This window comes from Pseudopipra pipra, unplaced genomic scaffold (genome assembly GCF_036250125.1).
Source record: "Pseudopipra pipra isolate bDixPip1 unplaced genomic scaffold, bDixPip1.hap1 HAP1_SCAFFOLD_162, whole genome shotgun sequence".
Classification (NCBI taxonomy): Eukaryota; Metazoa; Chordata; class Aves; order Passeriformes; family Pipridae; genus Pseudopipra; species Pseudopipra pipra.
In genome coordinates, this window is record NW_026990641.1 from 57,344 (window position 1) to 82,123 (window position 24,780).

General features: G+C 54.0%; 4 long non-coding RNA genes across 4 annotated transcripts; 3 read left to right on the plus strand and 1 right to left on the minus strand.

Annotated features, from left to right (window-relative positions):
* Nucleotides 1-1,467: 1,467 nt before the first annotated feature.
* Nucleotides 1,468-2,892, plus strand: LOC135408061 (uncharacterized). The gene is made up of 3 exons (XR_010427212.1): nt 1,468-1,667; nt 2,085-2,262; nt 2,849-2,892. It is a non-coding gene; the product is annotated as an uncharacterized LOC135408061 (long non-coding RNA).
* Nucleotides 2,893-6,419: 3,527 nt separating this feature from the next.
* On the plus strand, nt 6,420-13,466 carry LOC135408065 (uncharacterized). Its single transcript, XR_010427216.1, has 4 exons — nt 6,420-6,760; nt 7,303-7,414; nt 7,620-7,742; nt 13,153-13,466. It is a non-coding gene; the product is annotated as an uncharacterized LOC135408065 (long non-coding RNA).
* Nucleotides 7,967-10,820, plus strand: LOC135408062 (uncharacterized). Its single transcript, XR_010427213.1, has 2 exons — nt 7,967-9,783; nt 10,769-10,820. It is a non-coding gene; the product is annotated as an uncharacterized LOC135408062 (long non-coding RNA).
* A 9,885-nt stretch (nt 13,467-23,351) lies between the features above and the next one.
* On the minus strand, nt 23,352-24,457 carry LOC135408060 (uncharacterized). The gene is made up of 3 exons (XR_010427211.1): nt 24,318-24,457; nt 23,577-23,716; nt 23,352-23,463 (listed from the first exon to the last, which is right to left on the minus strand). It is a non-coding gene; the product is annotated as an uncharacterized LOC135408060 (long non-coding RNA).
* Nucleotides 24,458-24,780: the final 323 nt, after the last annotated feature.

Consider the following 24,780-nt stretch of genomic DNA (forward strand, 5'->3'; position numbering starts at 1 on the left):
CCCATATTCCAGGAGATATGCCTATTGAAGTTTAAAATGATCTCCATAATCCTTTGTTGTCTTGAGGCTCTCCCCTGCAGGAACTCCAGGAACTCCTGGTGCCGCCTGGGCCGATGGATTGGACGCCCCAGCCCCTCCGTTCCTGCCCAGCCACTGGGTCCGTGTCCAGTGGTGGCACTGCCAGCCCTGCAGGTGAAGTGGGAAGGGCCTTTGCAGGTCTTATGGATCCATTTATAGTAGCCAAAGTTGCAGAAAAAGGATGTTGGGTCTCTTCTTGAGTTCAGAAAGCTCCTTTGGATTGGTGAGCAGGACAAAGTGGATCCTTCAGAGTTCCCATCCGTGTTTGTGTCTCAGCCTGTGTTAGGATTCAGGGCTGTAGCTGTTGTTGTCACTGAGGAGTCAAACTCTGCTTTAAATAATGAGACATTGGCCTAGTGGAGAAGTGTCAAGAATAAAGGGGGAATGATATCTGAGTGTTGAGATGTAACAAGAGCTGATCCTTTTTGCAGTGGGATGTAACCTGGAAAATGCACAGAGCTGAGCCAAGGGATTGAAAGGGACCAACCAAGGGAGGTTAAGAAGGGAAGTGAGGCAGCAGGCAAGCAGCACCAAGTTGCTGTGTAAACAGGTGAGTTGTGTTGAGGTTCCTAAGGCAGGCACTGAGGACTTTGAGGGCTCCAGACAGAGCAGACCTGGGAAGGCCCTTGGTGAAGCCCCTTGGAAACCTTCTAAGGGTAGGTGTGTATGGTAATGAGTGTTGGAAAATGTCCTGTATGTGGAACAGGAATGCAGGGAAGGAAAATGAATCCTCCTGTAATGCTGCCATATCAGCTGCAGTGGAGATAGCTCTGTGTGCCCTTTGGGAGCTTATTGCCAGGACTCGTAGTGGGCTGGAATGATTCAAGAGCGTAGGAATAAAAGATTGCCTGGCTTCTAAAACTCATCAATTGAGTCTCAGAGGTTCTTGTATGAAATTTTAGGTAACACCTGAACTTTTGTGTGTACTTCTGAGTTCAGCTGGAAAGAGATTGTCCAGGGAAGAGGAATCTTGCTCAGTGCAAGAAGTTGCACTTGGTGAACTTCCCATCTGAGCTGATGCCCTTGGCAGGAGAAGTGCTAAGCAAGGAGGCTCTTTGCTCCTAGGCAGGAAGAAAGGTCAGTGCCCTTCCTCCCCAAGGCCCAGCCCAGCAGGGCTGGCAGGAGCTGCTGGTGTGGCTGCTCTTTGGGTTCTCAGCTGTGCCCGTGGGGTGGTGACATCGTGTTCCTGCCTGTGCTCCAGGGCAGCCAAAAGCCCCAGCCCAGCCCCTGGGCCTTTCTGGGAGCCTGAGCTATTGCAGTACTGGGGATGGGGGTTTGGGTTTTTGTTTCCCTAAAAGTAGAACCATTGGGGGGGATCTCTTATCTCACAGTTGTTGTTGTTTTGATATCTTAATTAATTACAACTTGAGAAGAAAAGCTTTTGTAACTTAGGAACTGACTTGCACTGGTTACACTGAAAGTGCCAAGGAGTTGTAGTGTCCACTGGATTGTTTGTATTGAAGCAGTTTGGTGTTTACAGAGGGATAATAACTCCTGTCAGCAGCAAGGTCCCGACTGAAGTGGCAGCTGCAGTTGTTCCTGTGGTGTGGGCCAGTGGAATTCCAAGAAAATGGACAAGGACAGAACCTGTAAGTTTTACCCCTAAGGCAGAGTCTCTCCTGGTAAGGCAAACCCAGTATCCTTCAAAATTAGGAAGCCAAGCTGGATTGGTTTTATTAACAGCTAAATTTGCTGATCATGGTTTGATAGTAGAATGTGAATGGAAGGACCCGTAAAGAAAGGAAATGGGAAAGATGATGGATTGCTGGGAGCAGGGGCTGGCAGACAGTGGGATGGATGTTTGGTTGTGTTTGGGAACGAGCAGCTTGACCTGCCCAGGGTTGTCTGTGCTGGGGGTGGGTTTGGGTCCTGTGTGGCCACAGGTCTGTGCAGCAGCTGGAGCCTGGGCAGGTCTGGGGGCTGTGGTGTGCCAGGCTGCTGAGTTTGTTTTGCCTGTTTCCTTGGAGTGTCCCAGTGTCCCTGCTTGGCTGTTTGTTGCCCTGCAGGCAGAAGAGCCCAGGCCTGAGCTGGCTGAGTGTTGGTGTGACCCAGAGTGGGTGTCCCTGCCCTCGGGCCAGTCCCCAGAGCTGCCTTTGGCATCCCCTGCTGAAGGGTGGGAGCTGCCCAGAGCCAGCAGCATCCAGCTGGAGGATCCAGGAGGATGCAGCTCTGCTTTGCTGGGAGGTAAGAGGTGGGGTGCAGGAGCTGGCAGGGGTGTTTTGCAGGCAGAGGGAGGGCAGGAGCAGGAGAATTGCAGGTGCAGCAGCTGGGTCAGTGCTGGATGGAGTCGGGGCTGGGAAAGGGCCCTGAGTGTCAGGGCAGGGGAGAGCCCAGGGTGGCCCTGGGAGCCCTGGGGCTGTGAACAAGTGCAGTGGGCAAAGGAATGGGCACTGGAGAGCTGGGCAAACAGCTGGAGGAGTTGCAAGGGGAACCAGGAGACTGGAATGCAGGAACAGCAGCAACTCCCTGTGTGTGTGTAGAACCAGGTGTACTGCAGCCCTGAGTGAGGTGGGAAATGAACCTCAGGAGGCTGGGAACGAGTCCCACACACTGGTTAAAGTGGGATAGAGTCTTGCCAAGTGTCTGAAAAGCTTTTCTTCAGTGTTGCTTTATCAGTTGAACACTGAAGTGATTTTCAAGGTGTTGGCAGTTGTTTTCCTGTGTTTTTGGTGAGGTGTTGACTCAGTACCTTTCTTGGAGCTGCTGTTGGATGAAGAGGTGCCCCCAATTGACCTGTAAGGTCCTTGTTTTTCTTCCCTGCTTCTCCCAGCTTGTCCAGGAGATGGAATTCCAGTGCTACAGTCTGGGTGGGTCATGGTCCTCCCAAGAGGAGCCTTTGTGCTTTCAGGACAAGTTTTGGTGCCACTGGAGCTGCTGGGAGAAGCATAGGGTTGGCAGTGAGAGGCCTGGAATGATGTTGCTGTGGCACAGAAGAAATGAGCAGTGATGGTACAATTGACTATTTTCTCTTGAATATAATGGTAAGAGCTGCAGGAGTGCCAGGTGTGTGTTCCAGTCCCCAGCATTTGGTTTGCACATGTCCTGGTCAGACACAGGTCCAACTTCCTCAGTCCTTAACCCAGTAGAGGGAGAATTAAGGACTGGCAGTGTTAAGGTGATGGGTGTGACAGGGGTGAAACTGGGAAAACATTGGGTAATTCCTCAGTTTGTCTGTTTGCCAAACTCACCCAAACCTGTGCTAGGAAGAGATGGACTGGAAAAGTTGAGGCAGAAATGAAATGGAAAACTGGGGATGTTGAAACTGTAATTGCTGGAACTAAATGTGTCCAAGCAGCAGCTCTTGTTGTGCAGGGAATAACTCCTGTCAGCAGCAAGGTCCTGACTGAAGTGGCAGCTGCAGTTGTTCCTGTGGTGTGGGCCAGTGGAATTGCAGGAGAGTGGGAGAGGGCAGAACCTGTAGGTATTACTCCTAATGTGGGATCTATATGGGTAAGGCAAAGCCAGTATCCTTTAAAATCAGAATGCCAGACTGGATTGGTTGCAGTAACAGCTAAATTGGCTCATCCTGGTTTGCTTTTAGAATGTGAATGCAAGAACCTGCCAAGAAAACCAATGGCCAAGATGAATGATGAGTGCAGGACCTGAGAGAACCACCTTGAATGACAACCTTAGGTTTAAAAGATGGCTGTTGCTTTTGAAGGAGAAAATCTGGAAAGCAGGAAGGAAGAAAAGAAGCCCCATGACTCCTCCTGAGCCCCAGACAGCCCATGAACTGCTTTCTGGGAATGGTAGGACAGGCTGGACTCTGGATTGCTCCCTCTGGATGTGTGGTAAGACTGTTATGCCAACTTCTCAAACAGCCTGTAAGCATTTGCTGCCTTGGCTAGATGGTGCAAGGGCAGCCTTTAAGCAGCTGAAGCATTCCCTGAGGAGAGCTCTGGGTCTGCCAGACCTCTGAGAACTGTTGGAATCATGTTTGGTGGGGAGGGCAAACAAAGGCCAAGGTGTGCAGTGACCCCCCTGAGAAGGGACTTTGAGTTAATGGCATCCCTGCAAGTGAACTTTGTGGGCTGTTCCCCCTGTAGGGCAGGTGATAGTCCCGGCTACAGTGATGGGAAAAATGGTTAAAAGGGAGCCCAAAAAGCTGGAAATCCTTCAGGAGGCTCTTGGCAAAGAGAGTTTGCTGAGTTCCCCCTGACAGAAGGACAGTGATAGCTTTTGAGTGCTAGTAGATCCTTTGAATAGATAGCCTTGAGTGTGTCCTTGTTGCCCCAGTAGGCCTTGTCAAAGTCCCCATATTCCCGGAGATATGCCTATTAAAGTTAAAAATGATCGTTTTCCTAATCCTTTGTTGTCTTGAGGCTCTCCCCTGCAGGAACTCCAGGAACTCCTGGTGCCGCCTGGGCCGATGGATTGGACGCCCCAGCCCCTCCGTTCCTGCCCAGCCACTGGGTCCATGTCCAGTGGTGGCACTGCCAGCCCTGCAGGTGAAGTGGGAAGGGCCTTTCCAGGTCTTGTGGATCCATTTATAGTAGCCAAAGTTGCAGAAAAAGGATGTTGGGTCTCTTCTTGAGTTCGGAAAGCTCCTTTGGATTGGTGAGCAGGACAAAGTGGATCCTTCAGAGTTCCCATCCGTGTTTGTGTCTCAGCCTGTGTTAGGATTCAGGGCTGTAGCTGTTGTTGTCACTGAGGAGTCAAACTCTGCTTTAAATCATGAGACACTGGCCTAGTGGAGAAGTGTCAAGAATAAAGGGGGAATGATATCTGAGTGTTGAGATGTAACAAGAGCTGATCCTTTTTGCAGTGGGATGTAGCCTGGAAACTGCAGAGAGCTGAACCAAGGGATTGAAAGGGACCAACCAAGGGAGGTGAAGAAAGAAGGAAGAAGGGAACTGAGGCAGTAGACAAGCACCTCTAAATTATACTGTAAACAGGTGAGTTGTGTTGAGGTTCCTAAGGCAGGCACTGAGGACTTTGAGGGCTCCAGACAGAGCAGACCTGGGAAGGCCCTCGGTGAAGCCCCTTGGAAACCTTCTAAGGGTAGGTGTGTATGGTAATGAGTGTTGGAAAATGTCCTGACTGTGGAACAGGAATGTAGGGAAGGAAAATGAATCCTCCTGTAATGCTGCCATATCAGCTGCAGTGGAGATACCTGTGTGCCCTTTGGGAGCTGATTGCCAGGGCACCTGGCGGTCTGGAATGATTCAAGAGCATAGGAATAAAAGATTGCCTGGCTTCTAAACCTCTCCAACTGAGATTTAGAGGCTTCTTTGAAGAGCTGAGTTCAGGCAGGAAAACTGGCCCTGCAGGAGGGACTCTGTGCCTGCTCTCCCGTGGCTCCAAGGGATCTCTGGCCCTTCACACCGGCACCGAGATTTTCTCGGGAAGGGCCTCAGATCCCCGGACCAGTCTGGGACACAGGCAAGATCCCCCTGCCTTTAGAAATGAGGCCTTCTTGTGGCTTCCTGCCCATACCCGTTGGTGGGTTCCAAAGAAGGCCTCTTGAAATGCCTTTTGGGCTGTCCATTGAAGCCTTGAGACCAAATTGGCCCCTGAAGGAACAGTGCTGTTGGTGCCCCCCGGGTTGGGGCACCCCGAGGACTCCAGCGCGCACCGAAAGGATTATTCGGGGAGATCCTCGGGGTGCCCGGCCCTGGGGAGCTCAAAGCAAGGTCCCTGCAATGGATTCAGGCATTGCTGAGAGTATCCCAGGGGTAGCTGTCCCTGCTAGACATGGAGCTCCCTAATGGACTGTAATTGGGTTCTAAAAGTGGTGCTCCAAGTGCCAAAGAAGTGTGGGATTGGGATTAAGAAATGAGCAGTGATGGTCCAATTGGCTGTTTTCTCTTGAATGTAATGGTAAGAGCTGCAGGAGTGCCAGGTGTGTGTTCCAGTCCCCAGCATTTGGTTTGCACATGTCCTGGTCAGACACAGGTCCAACTTCCTCAGTCCTTAACCCAGTAGAGGGAGAATTAAGGACTGGCAGTGTTAAGGTGATGGGTGTGACAGGGGTGAAACTGGGAAAACATTGGGTAATTCCTCAGTTTGTCTGTTTGCCAAACTCACCCAAACCTGTGCTAGGAAGAGATGGACTGGAAAAGTTGAGGCAGAAATGAAATGGAAAACTGGGGATGTTGAAACTGTAATTGCTGGAACTAAATGTGTCCAAGCAGCAGCTCTTGTTGTGCAGGGAATAACTCCTGTCAGCAGCAAGGTCCTGACTGAAGTGGCAGCTGCAGTTGTTCCTGTGGTGTGGGCCAGTGGAACTCTAGGAGAGTGGGAGAGGGCAGAACCTGTAGGTATTACCCCTGATGTAGGATCTATATAAGGCAAAGCCAGTATCCTTTAAAATCAGAATGCCAGACTGGATTGGTTGCAGTAACAGCTAAATTTGCTCATCCTGGTTTGCTTGTAGGATGTGAATGCAAGAACCTGCCAAGAAAACCAATGTCCAAGATGATTGATTAGTGCAGGACCTGAGAGAACCCCCTTCAATGACAACCTGAAGCAGTTTCCAGTATTGGATTGAAAAGATGGCCTTTGCTGCATCTCCTTGAGCAAGGAAAGCCAAGAAACCTTTGCTTTGGCAGGAGAAAATCCAGAAAGCCGGAAGGAAGAAAAGAAGCCCCCTGACTCCTCCTGAGCCCCAGACAGCCCATGAACTGCCTTGCTGGGAATGGTAGGACAGGCTGGACTCTGGATTGCTCCCTCTGCATGTGTGGTAAGACTGTTATGCCAACTTCTCAAACAGCCTGTAAACATTTGCTGCCTTGGCTAGATGGTGCAAGGGCAGCCTTTAAGCAGCTGAAGCATTCCCTGAGGAGAGCTCTGGGTCTGCCAGATGTGTCAGAACTGTTGGAATCATCTTTGGTGGGGAGGGCAAACAAAGGCCAAGGTGTGCAGTGACCCCCCTGAGAAGGGACTTTGAGTTAATGGCATCCCTGCAAGTGAACTTTGTGGGCTGTTCCCCCTGTAGGGCAGGTGATAGTCCCAGCTACAGTGATGGGAAAAATGGTTAAAAGGGAGCCCTACAAGCTGGAAATCCTCCAGGAGGCTCTTGGCAAAGAGAGTTTGCTGAGTTTGCCCTGCAAGAAGGACAGTGATAGCTTTTGAGTGCTGGTAGATCCTTTGAATAGATAGCCTTGAGTGTGTCCTTGTTGCCCCAGTAGGCCTTGTCAAAGTCCCCATATTCCAGGAGATATACCTATTAAAGTTAAAAATGATCTCCATAATCCTTTGTTGTCTTGAGGCTCTCCCCTGCAGGAACTCCAGGAACTCCTGGTGCCGCCTGGGCCGATGGATTGGACGCCCCAGCCCCTCCGTTCCTGCCCAGCCACTGGGTCCGTGTCCAGTGGTGGCACTGCCAGCCCTGCAGGTGAAGTGGGAAGGGCCTTTCCAGGTCTTGTGGGTCACATTGATAGCAGCTGAAGTTGCAGAAAAAGGACCTGGGGTCTGTTATTCTTGAGTTCAGAAAGCTCCTTTTGGTTGGTGAGCAGAACTAAGTGGATCCTTAGGGTCAAGTATAAGGTGGGAATGATATGTGCATGTTGAGATGTAACAAGAGCTGATCGTTTTTGCAGTGGGATGTAGCCTGGAAACTGCACAGAGCTGAGCCAAGGGATTGAAAGGGACCAACCAAGGGAGGTGAAGAAAGAATTAAAGTGAGGCAGCAGCCAAGCAGCAGCAAGTTGCTGTGTAAGCAGGTGAGTTGTGTTGAGGTTCCTAAGGCAGGCACTGAGGACTTTGAGGGCTCCAGACAGAGCAGACCTGGGAAGGCCCTCGGTGAAGCCCCTTGGAAACCTTCTAAGGGTAGGTGTGTATGGTAATGAGTGTTGGAAAATGTCCTGACTGTGGAACAGGAATGCAGGGAAGGAAAATGAACCCTCCTGTAATGCTGACCCCTCCCATCAGTTGCAGTGGCGATACCTGTGTGTGCCCTTTGGGAGCTGATTGCCAGGGCACCTGTGGGGCTGGGATCATGGCAGGGTGTTGTAAGCAAGGAATGCCTGGCTTCTAAAACTCACCAGTTGTATCCTAGAGGCTTCTTTGAAGAGCTGAGTTGAGGCAGCAGAATTGGCCCTGCAGGAGGGACTCTGTGCCTGCTCTCCCGTGGCTCCAAGGGATCTCTGGCCCTTCACGCCGGCACCGAGATTTTCTCGGGAAGGGCCTCAGATCCCCGGACCAGTCTGGGACACAGGCAAGATCCCCCTGCCTTTAGAAATGAGGCCTTCTTGTGGCTTCCCCCCTGTACCCGTTGGGGGGTTCCAAAGAAGGCCTCTTGAAATGCCTTTTGGGCTGTCCATGGCAAGCTTGAGACCAAATTGGCCCCCTGGAGGGACAGTGCTGTTGGTGCCCCCCGGGTTGGGGCACCCCGAGGACTCCAGCGCGCACCGAAAGGATTATTCGGGGAGATCCTCGGGGTGCCCGGCCCTGGGGAGCTCAAAGCAAGGTCCCTGCAATGGATTCAGGCATTGCTGAGAGTAGCCTGGACTGTGCAGAGAGGGAGCAGTTTGTCCTGTGGAGTTGGGATGGGTTTGTTCAGGATGCCTTGGGAGGCAGGGCTGGAGAGGCCCCTCTGTTGGCTGTAGTGTTGGAAGGTTGTAGCAGCAGGGATGGAGCCTTCGACCTCCTGCTCCCCCCGTGAGCCCCGACGGGACCGTGCCCTTGGCAATGGAGGGCCCCCCATTGCTGAGTCAGCGGTTCCGGGGGCCAGGAGGGATGGGATCAGGATGCCGAGCTCCGCCCAGGGCCAGGGCTGCCAATGTTCAACCATGGAGAGAACTGAAAGCAGAGTGAGATGGAGGCCAAGCTGCAGCACAAGGATGGGTGAGAAAAGACCCTGGTCCTCAGGTGGAGCTTAGAATTCCCTGGAAAAATGGATCTTTTCAGATGGTTCAGGCCCTTGTGGGTGCTGGAGCAGAGGCCTCTGTAATTTATGGTCACCCTAAAAAGTTGCAAGGACAGCAAGTTCTGACTGCAGGATGAGGTGGGAAACAAAGTGCAGTGGTCCAGAGAAAAGCTGAGCTTAAAATTGGTCCTGTGCCAGAGCAGCCTCGTGCAGTGCTTGTTGCTGTCCCTGAGTGTCCCATTGCAGTGGATATTTCCAAGGGTGCCTTGTGCTGGGGAACACTGGGGGCAGTTCCCTTTCCCTGGGCAGGGCAGGCAGGGCACGTTTCCCCCCTCGAGGGTGGCTCCACAGTCCCACCCTGTGCCCTGGGAGCGTGGCAGAACACCTGGAGCCACTGTCCTTGCCAGAGAGGGCACAAGGGATGGTTGGATGGGTGAGGGAATGGTTCAGGGAGTACAAGCACCATTAGAGTGAGTAGGGCAGCACATGGAAAGGAAGGGGGGAGTTAATCCTGACAAAATTCAAGCACCTGCCCAACCTGTGATAGTTTTAGGAACTCAGAGGTGTTGTGGTCCCCAGGAACTGTTGCCCAGGACTAGGCAGGAGACTTCAGGCTTGGTCACCCCCAGAGCAAGGTGGAAGCCCAGCAGTTTATTGGTTGGTTTGGCTTTTGGTGACAACAAGGTCCTCCTTTGGGACCAATCCTTGGCCCGGGCCATAAAGTCCCAGGGCAGAAGTGTGAGTTTGAGTGGGAAATGAGCAGCAGGGAGGGTTGGAAACAGCTCAGGGAGCAATTCAACAGGCTCCAGACGTGTGGCCAATACGAGCCAGAGAGGGGGAACTGAAGGTTCCTGCCAGTGATAATGATGCCAATTGGAGCCTCTGGCAGAAGTAGGGTAGTGTAAGGGGGGACTCCTGAATTAGATGATCAATGGAGTATAGAGGCATGAGAAAGAAATCATATTAGGATGTGAAACCAGCTGGAGTGTGGTACAATGTAACTTGATGGCACAAGCTAATTGTGAGGTCCATTGTGCTTTTCAGCAAGTCAGCCTGATATCCCCTGTTATGAGAGCTGAGTTCTTCCTTGGTTCTGCTACATCTTGCAAGGTAGGTACATCTACCCTTGAAACACCATGGGAGAGGTCATATCTAGGGGTGGGAAAGATGATGGTGAGAGGAAGATGATGTGGGCAGGGGTGGCTGGCCCCTTGCCCTACAAGTAGGGCAGGCCCAGACTGTTGCCACCAGGCAATGATCAGGCGGTGTTTGGCTGCCATTCAGGCCTCCCCTTACACTGCGTCCTGGCCCTACGTGGTGTAATGTGGAGCTGATCAAATGGGCTGTCAGGACTGCTGAGCTGAGCGATCCTCATCCTGCCACCGAGCCTGTGTTGCTCCGCGGGGCCGCCCGCTAAGGGATGGGCACCGACCAGCTGCTGCAGATCCTGACAGCCCTGCCTGGCTGGGGGGGTGGGCACAGGTTAGTGATAGGAAGTAACTGAGAAAGAAGACTTTAAATATCCTTTAGTGTTCCTTTAATACCCTTTATTTAGTATTCATAATATTTTCCCTTTAATTTCCCCTTTTACTAACCAAATATCGTGTTAATAGTTATCCATAATATTGTGTTAAGATGCTTTTTGGTATCCCTTTAACTCCCTTATTACTAGTTAATATTATACTGTATTGAATGCTGTTCTTAGTATTTGTTTTAATGCCACACAATAAGGCAGTTCATTTGTATCCTTTTTTAACTTTTGATTCTCTTTGCTAAGTTTATTATTATTATTATTCTCACTGCAATAAAGATATCTTGTGTGTTTGAATGTTTGTGGCACTTGTCTTTATTCTGGGCATGTATCCTAATGAACTGTTCCAGGTAGGAAGGAAGTGCCCTTAGGATTTGGGAATAGGAAGTTACTGGAAGCCAGCCCAAGATACACCCTGTTGGAGAAGCAGCTCTGAGTATGTTCTTGGGCTTTAGTGGAAACTTAATAAATGATAAGAGGGCCTGAAATCCCCCTAAGGCCTTGGGTAAAAAGCTCCTCCAGGATGCCCAGGCCAGGCCCTGCTCAGGAAGGCAGCCCCATGGAATGGAGATGGTGGATCCAAGGCAGAGCCAGAGCAGGGGCCGGGGCAGGAGCGAGGCCTCGGGAGGGAGTTGCCCCCGGCCCTGTGGTTGAAGCAACAAGTGTAGATCCCCTGGACAGTGAGCACAAATCACTGGGGAAATGGGGAAAAGCCCCAGAGCAAGTGCTGGGAGCAGAGAGGGAGCATGCATGGCTCACTGCTGGGTCAGCCACATCTGTCAGTGGGAAGCACTTTTGGAAAGCAGGAGCTTATAACCCGTGCCAGAGGGAGTTTAAAGTCACAAAGGGGGGAGGCAAAAGTAGTCCATGAGCTGAGTGAGACACTGTACCTGTGGGAATGAAACAGGAAGAACTAGGGCAGTGTCAGGTTTGTAGGGATTTGGGGTCAGTTGGCAGTGGTTTGGCTACTTGGCTCCCGAGTGACACCATCATGGAATTAGTGATTAAATGCAGACAAGGAAAATGGGAATATATTCCTGTGAATAAATGTTAGTGGAGGGAATGATATTGCCATGTTGTAGCTTGATATCTTACAGAAACTGTGGATCCTGGCCATCCTCACAGCCCTTGTGGTCCCTCTGGGCGATGCTGTTCCCTGGAAAGTTCCCTGGAAAAGGTGCCAGGGTCGGGAGCCTTGGTTTGATTTGGATGGAGATGGAAAAGCAGCTCCAAACCAGGACCCCAGGACAAGGTGACGTGGGAAGCAAATGGCCCTTGCCCAGGGGTCAGTGTCCCTTTGTGCCCGGGGGGACTCTCTGGCAGGGCCGGGGTCTGTCGGGCTCATTGTGCGGGCGGCTGTTGGTGCCCTCAGTGGGATTGGATGGATGTGATTCCAGGGGCTGGGAGCACTGTTGCCATGCAGTGCTGTAGTTTCCCTTACGGTGCCGGGTCCGGGGGGGTCTCCCTGGCATCGTTGTCCCCCTGTGTGAGCGGTGCCAGTCCCAGCCCCAGTGTCACAGCAGCAGGGCCGTCCCCTGGGCTCTGCCTGCTGGGCTGTTCTGGGAAGTGCTGCCAAAAGAGCAAAGGGATCGGCTGGGGCAGGGGATGGCACAGTTTGGCACCATCCTCCCGAGGCGAATATCGGTCCAACTGTTGGGTACCTGCTGCCTGTGTCCTGCAGCCCAACATCATCAGGATAACAGAATTCCTTTCCCCACTCTGATTCCAGCTGTTCCTGTTATTCCATGAGTGGTGAGGAGTTGTTTCCTGGAGTGCCCTGCCTGTCAGCAAAACACCAAGCCCAAAGGATCCTGGCAAGTGCAGCACTGGAAGAGTCAGGAATACTCAAAAATGCACCAGTTCTCAGGAAGTACAACTTTGTAAAACATTTATGAAGCTGAAATTCCACAGCCTTGAGCTGTTGGGTCCCAAATAATGTTGGAGGGAGAGGCAGAAATTGCCACTGCTGCTGGGGCTGAACTGTCTGCAGTGACTGGGCAGGACTTGGCCCTGATGCCTGAGTGCATCTTTGGGATGGATCCCAACTGTCAGCCCCTGGCTCCATAACTTGAGTAGATGATGCTCCTTCAAGCCCACCTGCTGTGTTGGTGTCCTGTGGGCACCTCTTGCCCTGGTGGGCTGTGAATGTGTTTGTGTTGCAGCTCAATAAAGTCCCTTTCAGTGGTGATTGTGTCATTTTTGTGTCAGTTCCTCTCCCCTCTTGCCCTGCCCCAGTGGCTGCATCACTGGCTTGTGCCTAAATGAACTCTTCCCCTGCAGCAGTTCCCTGCTGCTCTCAGAGAGGGTGGAGCTGAGGCCCCTGAGCAAAGGGAAAAAGGATCCATCCAAGGCAGGCCCGTGCTCACCCCCTGCCTTCCTCCAGCCTCCCTCCTTACAGTTCCCATCCCTGCTGCACACAGCCTGTTCCCGAACAACCTCTGTTCCTGTTCTCTCTCTGTGTTTTTGAGGGGCATTCCTGGGCTGCTGCCCCCCCCTTCTTTATAAATGAAGTGCCAGGAGCCCCAAGTGCAGAGAGGTCTGCAGGGAATCAGTGCCAAGAGCTGCCTGTGCCTGCCTGTGTTCCTGCAGTTCTCCTTCCTGTTCTCCCTGGGCTGGAGAGACCTGCCTGCCCTGGGTTTATTGGAGCAGAGGGATGGGATTACATTTGTCCAGAAGGTTTGTTCACAGACATGTTTTCTGACAGACAGTGCCATTTTCCTTTTACCTTTCCCAGGTTTTTCCAAGTGCTGCCCAGCACAGGGATCCGTGTGCTGGGACAGTGATTGGCAGGAGGAAGGGGAGCCTTGGCCTCACCTGCCCAGCTCAGGTGGGTGGCACAGAATGGGGGTGGGCTGGCAAGGCATGAACACATTTCTGAGTTCTGGAGTGCCTTGAATCCTTTCCCTGTCAGGTTTCTCTCCCTCATTTCCTGGGCTCCATCGTCCCAGGTGTCTCTTCCTTTGTCCAAAGTCCAATGGCAGAGGATTGACTGACTCCCAAGGGAGGTTTGGAATGAAAAGGGTTCTGTTCAAGTGGGGCAAGGAATGCAGTAAGAAAGATGAGCCTCCTTTTAGTTCCTGAAATAGAGAGGAATAAAAATGGTGGAAAAGGTCCCATTTTATTTGTTGTCCCCCCTGGATTTTTCATGGCTAAAACTCTCTAGTGAGCAATTGAAGAGAAGGGTGAAGGGCAGGAGCCTTTGACTTGCCCAGTGCCCTTAATTGCCTTGTTCTCCTCTCTTCCAGGCCAGGCCAAAGCCCTGCTCCAGCCCAGCTCTGCCAAGTGCCCTGGGCTGGGAGCAGCCAAAGGCAAGAGGCTGCAGCCCCGCCGGCCGGGCTGGGGGCTCCTGGTGCTACCCGTGGGGTGGGGTAAGTCAGAGGGACACGTTTCTCTCCTCCTGGTGTTGGCATTTGCTCCCTGGGCAGTGGATGTGTAAGGAAGGATGCAGTAGCAGGGAAGGGCAGTATTTCCAAACTGTCTGAATGTTGCCCCCAGGTTTGGGATGGAGCAGGGATGGGGGTGGTTGGGTTGGGTTTGGCCTGGGCCGGTCAGGATCAGCCATAAAGGACCCACCAGACCCCTGAACCCTCACTGGACATGTCCAGCCCCTCAAGTCATTAATTTTCAATAGAGGACAAAGTATTGGTACTTGCTTCTGATCTGTGGAGAATTTCCTTCGGAATGATCAATGCAAAGTATCTCTTTGGGTCTTTTGTTTGTTTGTTTGTTTGTAATTTCCTCTCTGGCTTCAATGAGTTTGGTGTGTTCCTATTAAGGAAGCAGCCTGTTTTTATCTTGAAATTTGGGGTGGTTTGGTTTGTTTAGGTTTTTTTCCCCCCACTGACTCGGGCCATCCGTGCATAGTCCGTGTTGTCCCACAGGACTGTTCTGGTTCTGGGTCAGAGAGAGAGAAGGGAAGTGGCTTTTCCTCATCTGGAATGTTTCCAAGCAGAAGTGGGACATTGTCCTGCCCCTCCCCAAAGCACTGCAGGCACCTGGGAGTAGCTCAGGGCTGGCCCAGTTCTCTGAGACAGAACTATGGGGGAGAGGTTTAAGTATTAATCACATCTCTGGTGTCCCTTGGTTGTAAGGATTGGGTCCTACACTCCCAGAGCGTTAAGGAGAACAAGGAACTTCTGTTCTTCCTGGCAAACCTTCTGCTATTGCTTGTGCAGTGTTTGGGTTCTGTTGTCTGAGTTCCTGTCCAGGATCTTTCTAAGAGAACCTGTTAGAAATGTAGAGGTAGGATTAGAATTTGGGTCTGTTGCCTCCCCAACTGCCTCCAAGTCCTGATGGACTGGAGTGATGAGTGCTTTCAGCCCAGGGTATTTCTTGATATTGTGTGGCTTTCCCTCAGCTGTGGGTGAGGAATTGTGCAGGCAAGGCCTGTGTGCCCGTGGGTGTCTCCCGTGTGTGTCCGTGTGGCAGGGCTGGGACAAGGACTCGTGCAGGGACCCAGCTGGCACTGGAGCTGCTGCCATTCTGAGCCACTGCCAAGGGCTGTGGAGAGACCCTCTGGGAGGCTGTTGCCAGGATTCCATTGGGAGCTGGATCTCCCTCCAGCTGCAGCAGCCAGGGGAGGGTTCTTCCTTGTGCAGCCCAGTGGCTTCTGCTCAGGCTGGCCCAGAGTGGGGCTGGGGCAGGTTCTCCAGGGAACTGGAGCCAGCCCTGAACAGGGCTCTGGAGAGCAGGAGCTGCAGGGACTGAGGTTTGCAAAGCTGGGCTGAAGTTTGTCAAAGCAGCAGAACATTCTCATTCTGGTGGGTTTGTGGAGTCCGTGTTGGTGCCCAGGAGAACTGGGTCAGACTGGGCTTTGTGGTCCGAGAGCTGCCCCCCTAAATTTGGCAGGCTGTGTGTGCTGGCAATGAAGTGCTATCCCAGAGGCTGATGGTTTCTGTCTCCAGGGATGCCCAGGACGCTGCTAATGCCCAGGGATCTGCTCTGGGTCCAGGCTGTCCGTGCTGGAGGGCCCTGGTGGCTGCAGTCCCTGAGCCCGCAGAGACAGAGAGAGCCCCGGCCCGAGTGGCCTTTGGCCCCTGGTCCTGAATTTGGGGTGAGCCTGGGAGCGTGTGGAAGGTGAGAATGAGGGCTGTGTTCCAGCCTGACACTGGGAAGGTCAGTGTTTCCCTGGAGGGGGAAGGTTTGGGCCCGCAGGCTGAGTTGGAACAGGACCAGGGCAACAGACGCTGCTGTCTTTTGTTGCCTCCTGAGGTCTTCTGTCCCCCTTGGAGATTTCCTCCCGGGCTGTGGCCCCACAGGGAGCAGAAGGGAAAGCTACCAATGCCATGGGCATTGCCAGCCTTTGTCTCTCTGCTTTGCCATCCAAGCTGGGAATTTGCTGCTGTTGCTGCCGAGGCTCCCCTACCTGGGAGTTGTGTCCTCCTTGCAGCCCTTCCCAGCCCCAGCCATGAGCTCCAGTTGTGCCTCTGTGTGTCTGGGAGTGTTTGCTGGGACTGTGCTTCCAATGTATCATCCCTGAGAAGATCCTGTTGTTCCAGAGCACTGGGGACAGTTTGGGTTTGGCAGCTTCAGAGCTGGATTGGAGCAGTCCCTGAAAAGAATCAGGAGAGTGGAGGTTTGTCCCAGTGGTGCTTTCACACCCCACTGGACAGGCTGGGCTTTGTGTTTGAGGTTGTCCTGTATTTGCTCTGCAGATAATGGGCCCTTCCCAATTCAGCCCAGCAGATCCCAAGGGCTCTGACAGGAATATTTGTTCTTTCCTTCCCTTTGGGATAACTTCATCTCCAAATTGCCATGAGCAATTCCTTAATTTCTCCTGAAGAAAACCAAGTGTCAGAGGCAGTTTGCCAAGGAGGCCAGAAGTGTCTTTGGAGCAGAGAGTGCTGCCAGCTGCGTGTGCCTGTCCCCAGCCTGGCACTGCCCACAGGGACACACTGGGCACTGACCATGAGACGGAACAAACCCACTGCCTGCCAGAGGGTTTGTCCTGGGCCAGTCAGGCCTGGGGCAGGAATTGGACTGGGCAACTCCATCAGCTGCTCTTCCCTCCCCCACAAAGCCCCATCCCCTGGGCATTAATGACGTGCCCTGTGCCCAGCGCTCCCTGTTCACCCAACTGAAACCAGAGCAAGGCTTGCTTTGCTTGGAACAACTTAAAATAACTTTAAACCAAAATAAATCACTTTTTTCTTCTTTTTTTCTTTTAGATGCTGGAATTGCCTCTCTGGGTGTGTGCTGAGCTCTGGCTGCAGGGGACTGTCAGGCCTTGGTGGCTGTGAGTTCCTGTTCTTCTCCCTGGGAAACTGGAAAGAGTTATTCATTAGATTGCAGAAATGTAATTTTGAGGGGACCCAGCAACTGTTCGTGTAGGAAAAGGTGAGGTGCTGCAGAGGGGAGGGAGGTGGCATTTTGGAGGGGTCCCACTGAGGGGGGAGTGGAGAGCCTGGGGCTGGAGTGTGAGTTATTAAACAGGGAAGAAGGGAAGGATGCTTGGGAGGGAAACACTCAGGAATGTGTAGGGATGGAATGGAAATTTGGGGTGTCAGGAAGAGATAATTGGTGATGTAGAGGAAGGGAAATGTTGGGGGTAAGACTTGATCTCATCTGTAGAGGACAGAAGGACCATTTAGAGGTAAAGTGAGGCAGTGAGTGGTGGGCAGGTCGGGAAAATTTGTGTTTGTAAAATTTCAGGTCACCTGTAGCAGAGAGGATGTACCTCCTGATGGACACTGAGACAGTCAGGGGTGGGCAGGATGGGGGGAAACCTTTGGGGTTAAAACTTGAGGGAACGTCCAGGGCAGAGAGTGAATATTTTGAAGGATAAATGAGGTACTCAGTGGTGGACAGCTGGGGAGTGTTTTAGGGTAAACTTGGGGTAGCCCACAGGGTAGAGAATGAACATGTATTTGTACAGAGGAGCTGATTACATGTGGGTAGGTAAGGAGAATTTTGGGAGTAAAATCTGGGCAATCTGTAGCAGAGTGAATGAATATCTTGGTGTGAAGTGAGGCAGTCAGTGTTTGGCAGGTAGGGAAAAATTCTGTTTGTAAAATTTGAGGTCACGTGGAGCAGAGAGAATGTACATCCTGAGGTAAACTGGGGTAATCAGTTGTGGACTCATAGGGAAAATTGGGAGGGAAATATCTGAGGTAATCTGCATGGTAGAGAATGAATATTGAGAGATGAACATGAGGTACTCAGTGGTGGACTTGTAGGGAAAATTGTGGGGGTCAAATCTGTGGCAATGTGCAGCAGAGAGAAGGAACATTTTGGAATAAAGTGAGGCAGTCAGTAGGGGAGAGGCAGAGAAATTTCTGAGGGTGAAACTTGAGCAAAGCTGCAGGGCAGAGAATGAATATTTGGAGGTCCAAAAGAGGCAATCAGGAGTGTGCAGTAGGGAAGACTCTGGGGAGAGAATGACTCTTGTGTTCAAAAAGAGGTAATCAGGAGTGGGCTGGAAGGGGAAAGTTTGGGGGTTAAAAAGGAGGTTCATTCTCTGCAGGGCAGGGAATGAACACACTGAGGTAACCTGAGGTGATGAGTGGTGAGAGACACAGACAATTGTGGGTGTTAAAGTTCAGGTAATCTGCTGGGAAGAGAAGGAACCTGTTGAGGTAAAGATGAGGCACTGGGGTGGCAGACAGGTGGGGAGAGGTTTGAGATAAGCCTGAGGTGTGTGTGGGGTGCAGAATGACCCTCTGTAGGTACAAAGGAGCTGGTCAGACGTGGACAGGTAAGGCAGATGTTGGGAGTAAAATGTGGGGCAGTCTGTCCCAGAGAGAATGAATCTTTTGGGGTAAGGTGAGGCAGTCAGTAGTGGGCAGGGAGGGAAATCTTTGTCTGTCAAACCTGAGGTAATGTGCAGCAGAGAGAATGCACCTCCTGGGGTAAACTGGGGCAAACAGTAGTGGACAGGTGAGGAGGTTTTGGGGGAAACTTTGAGGTCATCTGTGTGGCAGAGGATGAATGTTTGGAGGTAAAAATGAGGTAATAAGTAGTTTGCAAGCAGGGAAAACTGTGAGGGTAAGTGTGGATGTCACCTAGGGGAGAAAATGAGGCTTTTGAGGTCCAGTGAGGCAGTCAGTGGTGGGCAGGGAGGGAAAATTTGTGTTTGTAAAATCAGAGGTGATGTGGAGGAGAGAGAATGCACCTCCTGGGGTAAACTGGGGTAAACCTTGCGGACCTGCAGGGAAAATGTGGGGGGTAAAACTTGTGGGAATCTGCAGGGCAGAGAGTGAATCTTCTGAGGTGAAAATGAGTTCCTGGGTGGTGGAGAGGTGGGGAAAGTGTTGAGAGTAAACTGGAGGTGGTGTGCTGGGTAGAGAATGAACATCTTGATGTAGAAGTGAGTTGCTGAGATGTGGAGAGGTCGGGAAAATGCAGTGGGTCCAGAGTGAGGTCACCTGTAGCAGAGAGGATGTACCTCCTGATGGACACTGAGGCAGTCAGGGGTGGGCAGGAGGGGAAACCTTTGGGGGTAAAACTTGAGGGAATGTCCAGGGCAGAGAATGAATATTTTGAAGGATAAATGAGGTACTCAGTGGTGGACAGTTGGGAAGTGTTTTAGGGTAAACTTGGGGTAGCCCACAGGGTAGAGAATGAACATGTATTTGTACAGAGGAGCTGATTACATGTGGGTAGGTAAGGAGAATTTTGGGAGTAAAATCTGTAGCAGAGAGAATGAATACCTTGGGGTAAAGTGAGGCAGTCAGTGATGGGCAAGGAGGGAAAATTTGTGTTTGTAAACGTTGAGGTCACGTGGAGCAGAGAATGTACATCCTGAGGTAAACTGGGGTAATCAGTTGTGGACATATGGGGAAAATTACAGGGGTAAAACTTGAGGTAATGTCCAGGGGACAGAAGGAATATTTTGAGTTAAAACTTGGGGGGTTTTTAAGGAGGTTATCTCCAGGGGAGAGAAAGGACATCAGGAGGTCAACTGAGGTAATCAGTGGTGGCCAGGTGGGGAGATTCAGGGCAGAAATCTCTGAGGTAATCTCCAGGGTCCAGAATGAATCCTGAGAGGTGCAGAGGAGGCAATCAGGAGTGGACACCACAGTGGGCCCAGGGAAGGTTCTGGGGGTAAAATGTGTGGTAGTGTCTGGCAGAGAGAATGAACATTTTGGGATAAACTAAGGCAGTCATCAGTGGACAGGTAAAACTAGAGAAACCCTCCAGGGTGGAGAATGAATATTTGGAGGTCAAAAGGAGGTAGTCAGTGGTGAGCAGGTGGGGAAGTTTTGAGAGTAAACTTGAGGTGGTCTGTAGGGTAGAGCATGAACATATTTAGGTATACATGAGGTGATCAGCTGTGGAGAGGTAGGGAAATTTTGGGGGTCCCACTTGAGCAAATCTGCAGGGCAGAGCATGAATATTTGGAGGTCCTAAAGAGGTAATCAGGAGTGTGCAGGTAGGGAAGACTCTGGGATTTAAAAGGTAGGTAAACTCAGGGAGAGAATGACTCAATTTTGTGTTCAAAAAGAGGTAATCAGGAGTGGGCTGGAAGGGGAAAGTTTGGGGGTTAAAAAGGAGCTTCATTCTCTGCAGGGCAGGGAATGAACACACTGAGGTAACCCGATGTGATGAGTGGTGACAGACAGACAGTTGTGGGTGTTAAAGTTCAGGTAACCTGCTGGGAAGAGAAGGAACCTGTTGAGGTGAACTGAGGGTCTCTGCAGTGGCCAAGCAGGGAAATGTTGGGCTGATCCCTGAGTTGCTCCGGTGTGGGGCGGCTGCAGCGAGGCCGAGCCCTGGCCCTGATTTGCCAGCCATGGGCAGGGGGCTCTGTGCCAGCCGGGGGAGCAGCGGGGCCCCCGTGGCAGAGAGGGCAGGGGGGTTGTGGAGCTGCCCCGGGGGGAGCGGGGGGTCCTTTCCTGGGCCGCCTCCAGCCCCCCTCGATCCCCGGGGCTGCGCTGCCCCCCGAGGCTGTTTGGGGCAGAGAGTGCTGCCAGCTGCGTGTGCCTGTCCCCAGCCTGGCACTGCCCACAGGGACACACTGGGCACTGACCATGAGAGGGAACAAAACCACTGCCTGCCAGAGGGTTTGTCCTGGGCCAGTCAGGCCTGGGGCAGGAATTGGACTGGGCAACTCCATCAGCTGCTCTTCCCTCCCCCACAAAGCCCCATCCCCTGGGCATTAATGACGTGCCCTGTGCCCAGCGCTCCCTGTTCACCCAACTGAAACCAGAGCAAGGCTTGCTTTGCTTGGAACAACTTAAAATAACTTTAAACCAAAATAAATCACTTTTTTCTTCTTTTTTTTCTTTTGGATGCTGGAATTGCCTCTCTGGCTGTGTGCTGAGCTCTGGCTGCAGGGGACTGTCAGGCCTTGGTGGCTGTGAGTTCCTGTTCTTCTCCCTGGGAAACTGGAAAGAGTTATTCATTAGATTGCAGAAATGTTTTTTGAAACCTGTCCCCTTCTTTGTGCCTTTTGCTGACAGATCTTCTCTTTCTGCCTTTCAATTTACAGCCTCCTTGCAGCTCCCAGCCGGGAAAACCTGGGATAACTGAGGAGGGACCGAGATGAAGGTTTTAGCTGCAGACTTAGGCTAATTTCTAGGGGATACAGCAACTGTTTGTGTGGGAAAGTGTGTTTAACCACATTGGCCAAGTTGTGTTTGAACCAGCTTGGAAAACCTGGGATAACTGAGGAGGGACAGAGATGAAGGTTTTGTCTGCAAACTTGGGGTAGTTTCTAGGGGATACAGCAACTGTTTTTGTAGGAAAGTGTGTTTAACCACATTGGCCCAAGTTGTGTTTGCACCAGCTGGGGCCAGAGGTGCCAGGCAATCCAAAGCAAACCCTGCTCAGCCTCTAAATCCCAGGGGAAGTTCTCCAAGCTGCTCATTGACGGACTAAAGATCCATTGAAATGGAACCAAGAGCACTACTAAGTTTCCTGAGAATCCCAGGATTGCTGTCCTAGAATTTTTAACAGTTTTTTTAATCTTTTTATGACAAAAATTACTTTCTTCCTTTGATTGAGTCCCTCAGTAGGATTTGGGATTTCTGTGGATTCTGAATCCCTCCCAGTGGCCCTGACACTGGTCAGAGCTGGCAGGACAAACAGAGTCAGAGCTCCTGGCAGGCACAGGGGCTTTCCCCCAGAGTGGATCCAACTGCTGCCCCCCAGCCTGGCCAGGCGGGATCTGCTTTGGCTCCCGGCTTCTGCCAGAGACAGAATGTGTTCCCTTGATTGGAATGAGGATCCCGTAGCTTCATCTCCTGGATGTTCCCTGGGCAGCTGATCCACTCTGCCCACGTCCTGCTCTCAGTTCCTGCCCAGCCAGAGCCATCTGTGCCAAGGGCACGAGCACTCCCAGCCTGGATAGGGAATGGGGGACTGGCTTGTGCACAATTCACCTAGAAAGTCAAACGAGGGGACTGTTGGGCAGCGGCTTTGGCCGACACGGCAGCACAAAGATTGTTCTCTGCAGGGGGCCCAGGTTTGGGTGCCGGTCTCAGCTTTGCAGGTTTGGATGAATTCTACCTACAGCCCGCAACTCCTTGCCGAATTCCTGCTGGAACAGCCTCCCAGTGCCTCCTGGAGCCCGGCTGTTCCCCCGCAGAGCTGCCGCTCTAACGCCAGGTTTGCCAGGAAGCAGCCACGGTTCCAGGTTTGCTCAGCAGGATCGGGACAAGGACAGGTTGATATTCCACAGACTTTGCTGTTTATAACCCTCCTCCCCCAGCCCCGCTGGTGTCCCTGGGGGGACTTGAGCGAGCTCCCTGGAATTGGGCCGGTTTTCCGCCCCGGGCCGGGCTCCAGGGGATGTGTTGGCCCAGGAGAAGGCGGGGGCCGGACGCGCTCCCGGCCCGGGGCGAGGCAGCCCCTGAGCACGGGCGAGGACGTCTGTCCGGGCGGGAAGCCGCTGTCCCTTCCGAGCCTCGGGAGCGGCCCCGGGGAGTTCTTTTCCCCGAGGAAAGGGATGCACAGCCCTGCCTTCAGGGCACCTCGGCTCTGACCCACCTGTTCCAGCTGTCCACGGGTTCTGCAGGTGCGGTTGGGTCCCCGAAAAACTGCGAATTGCATCCAAGCCCAACTTTCTCCAAGCACCCTCTTTTCTTTTCAGGCATCTCCGAGGGCTCTTGCTCGGGATTTAGTGCCGCTGAGGGCACATGGCCCTGGCTTTAAGGCTGCTGCTGGCTGCTGGCCTCCGGCTGGAAGGGCAGGGATTTGGGGCGGGCGGGACACACGTGGGGGGCGCGGGGGAGCTCTGGGAGGTGGGCCCTGGGAATGACTGCCCGCGCTGCTCTGCAGCCCCGCCGTGCCGACACTGCCGAATGCCAGCTGGATTCTTTGGGTCCTTTGGGGCTGGCGCTGGGGCGTGTCCAGGGTGAGGCATCTCAGGGGGCCCGTCCAGAGCAGCGCCCGGCTGAGGAGCCGCGGGCAGCCCTTTCCCCGTGCCCACCCCACGGGGGCTGTAGGGCACAGCTCCAGGGCACAGCTCCTCCATCCCCTGGCAATAGGAAGCCCAAGCAGGGCTGGGTCGCTGTCTGTCGCTCCGGCCTCCTCCCGGCCCGCGTTCCCTGCCCAGCTGGGACTGCCCAGGGAGCCCCGAGAACGTTCCTGGCGGGAAGCGGGAGCCGCCGAGGGCTCCGTCCAACTCCGGGCCCGAAAAGCGGCCCCGACCTGAGCCCCCCCGGCATTTTGGGTTCCGAAGGCTCACCTGGAGGAGACGCTCCCCTGCAGGCGGGACCAGGCGGCGACACTCGACCAAACGCCTTTGCCTCGGAGCGAGGGATCCCTCCGGACTCGTTTGGCTCCTTTATCCCTGGAAATGAGCTCGGATGCCGCACGAGCACCTTTGCAGCCGTTGGGTGAAGCCCGGACGGGGCCGGAAACCTCCCTGAGCAGGGCAGCGATGAATTGGTGCCCGTCCCCAGCCGGGCACAGCCCAGCCGGCCGCGCTCCCTCCGGCCCGTGGCTGCGAAGGGCTCCTGCAGAGATTGAATAAAAGCTCATTTCCTGACTGTATTTGCCCGCGGTCTTACCCCTCTTTTGACTCGCGCAGCACCATCCGGTTGGAGCATTTCTTGGTTTCCTCCCCTGTAGCCGTTTCCCTCCCAGGCAGGGCCTTCCCCGTCTGCAAATCAAGAGGAAATGTTTCAACGGGATTTTGAAAACCAGAGGGTTTGCCCCGGGAGGGTGCGAGTTGCCGAGAAAGCGGGGGAGAGGAAGGAGAGCCTCAGGTCTCACCTGGCTGGTGTCAGATGAGCCGCACCTTCTGGATGGCAGGGCAAAGAACTGCTGTCGGTAATTGCCGAAGTTCCGCAGGCAGAGCTGGGAGCAGCCTGTGCCCGACCCGCGGCACGGTCAGTGCCAGCTCCTGGGGCCGCCTGAGGACAGGCACAGGGACACGGGGACAAACGAGCAGCTCTGCTCGGGGTCCCGGAGCACGGGAGGAACGGGGAAAGGGCTGCCGCCGTTCTTCCCTCCCCGGCAGGCCCCCAGCTCCCCGCGGCCGGAGCGGGCCCGTGGCCGGAGCCCCGGCGGGCCCCAGATCCCTCGTTCCCGGGGGGCCCTGGGGGTGGGAACCTCCTGGGGCCGCGTTTAAGGGGGAGACGGGCGATGTTCGCCCCGGGAGCGGGTGCGGTGGCCTCGGGGGTGCCCGAGCGGGGAAGCTCCGATCCCGCGGGGGGTACGGGCGGCACCCCTCCTCGGGGGTCCCGGGGCCGGCCCGGCGTGTCCCCGCGCCCCGGCCGGTCCCAGCCCCGGCTCCGCGTCTACACGACGAACGCGCCGCCGTTCTCCCCCGACCGGGCCCCGGCAGAGCCCCGGCCCGAGCGGCCCCGCCGCGCTCGGCCCCAGCGCCCGGCCCGGAGCGGCTCTTCTCGCCCGCGTTGCCGGGGCACAGGCGGCGAGGCCGGGCTGGGATGAGCCCGGCACCGATCCTGGTCCCCGTCCGGATGCCGAGCCCCATCCCAGCCCCAAACCAACCTCGCTCCTCCGGTCGCGGTCCCGGTCCTGGCCCCGATCCTTGTCCCGGTCCTCCTGCCGAGCTCCATCGCCACCCTCGGTCTTCCGACGCGCCGATCGCTCCCGCAGCATCCCGGTACGAGGTTCCTCCACAGACTCGGGACGAGCGCGGCTCTGCCGGCTTTAAACGGCGCGGCCGGGGCGGGGCCGGGGCGGGGCCGGGGCGGAGCGGGGCCCGCACAGGTGTGCGAGGCGGGGCCCGTCCAGGTGCGCGGGGCGGGGACGGGCAGGGGGCGGGTCGGGGCGGGGGTATTTAAGCGCCGGAACTCGCCCCCGTGGCCGTTTGCTCGGGCAGTGCGCGGGGAGGCAGCAGCGCCGCGGGAGCCTCTCGCTGCCGCGGCCCTTTTTCTTTGCTTTTGTTTTTGTCTTTCTTTTGCTTTTCCCCCTTTTTTTCGTCCCCTCCCTTCCTCCCCACCCTCCACCA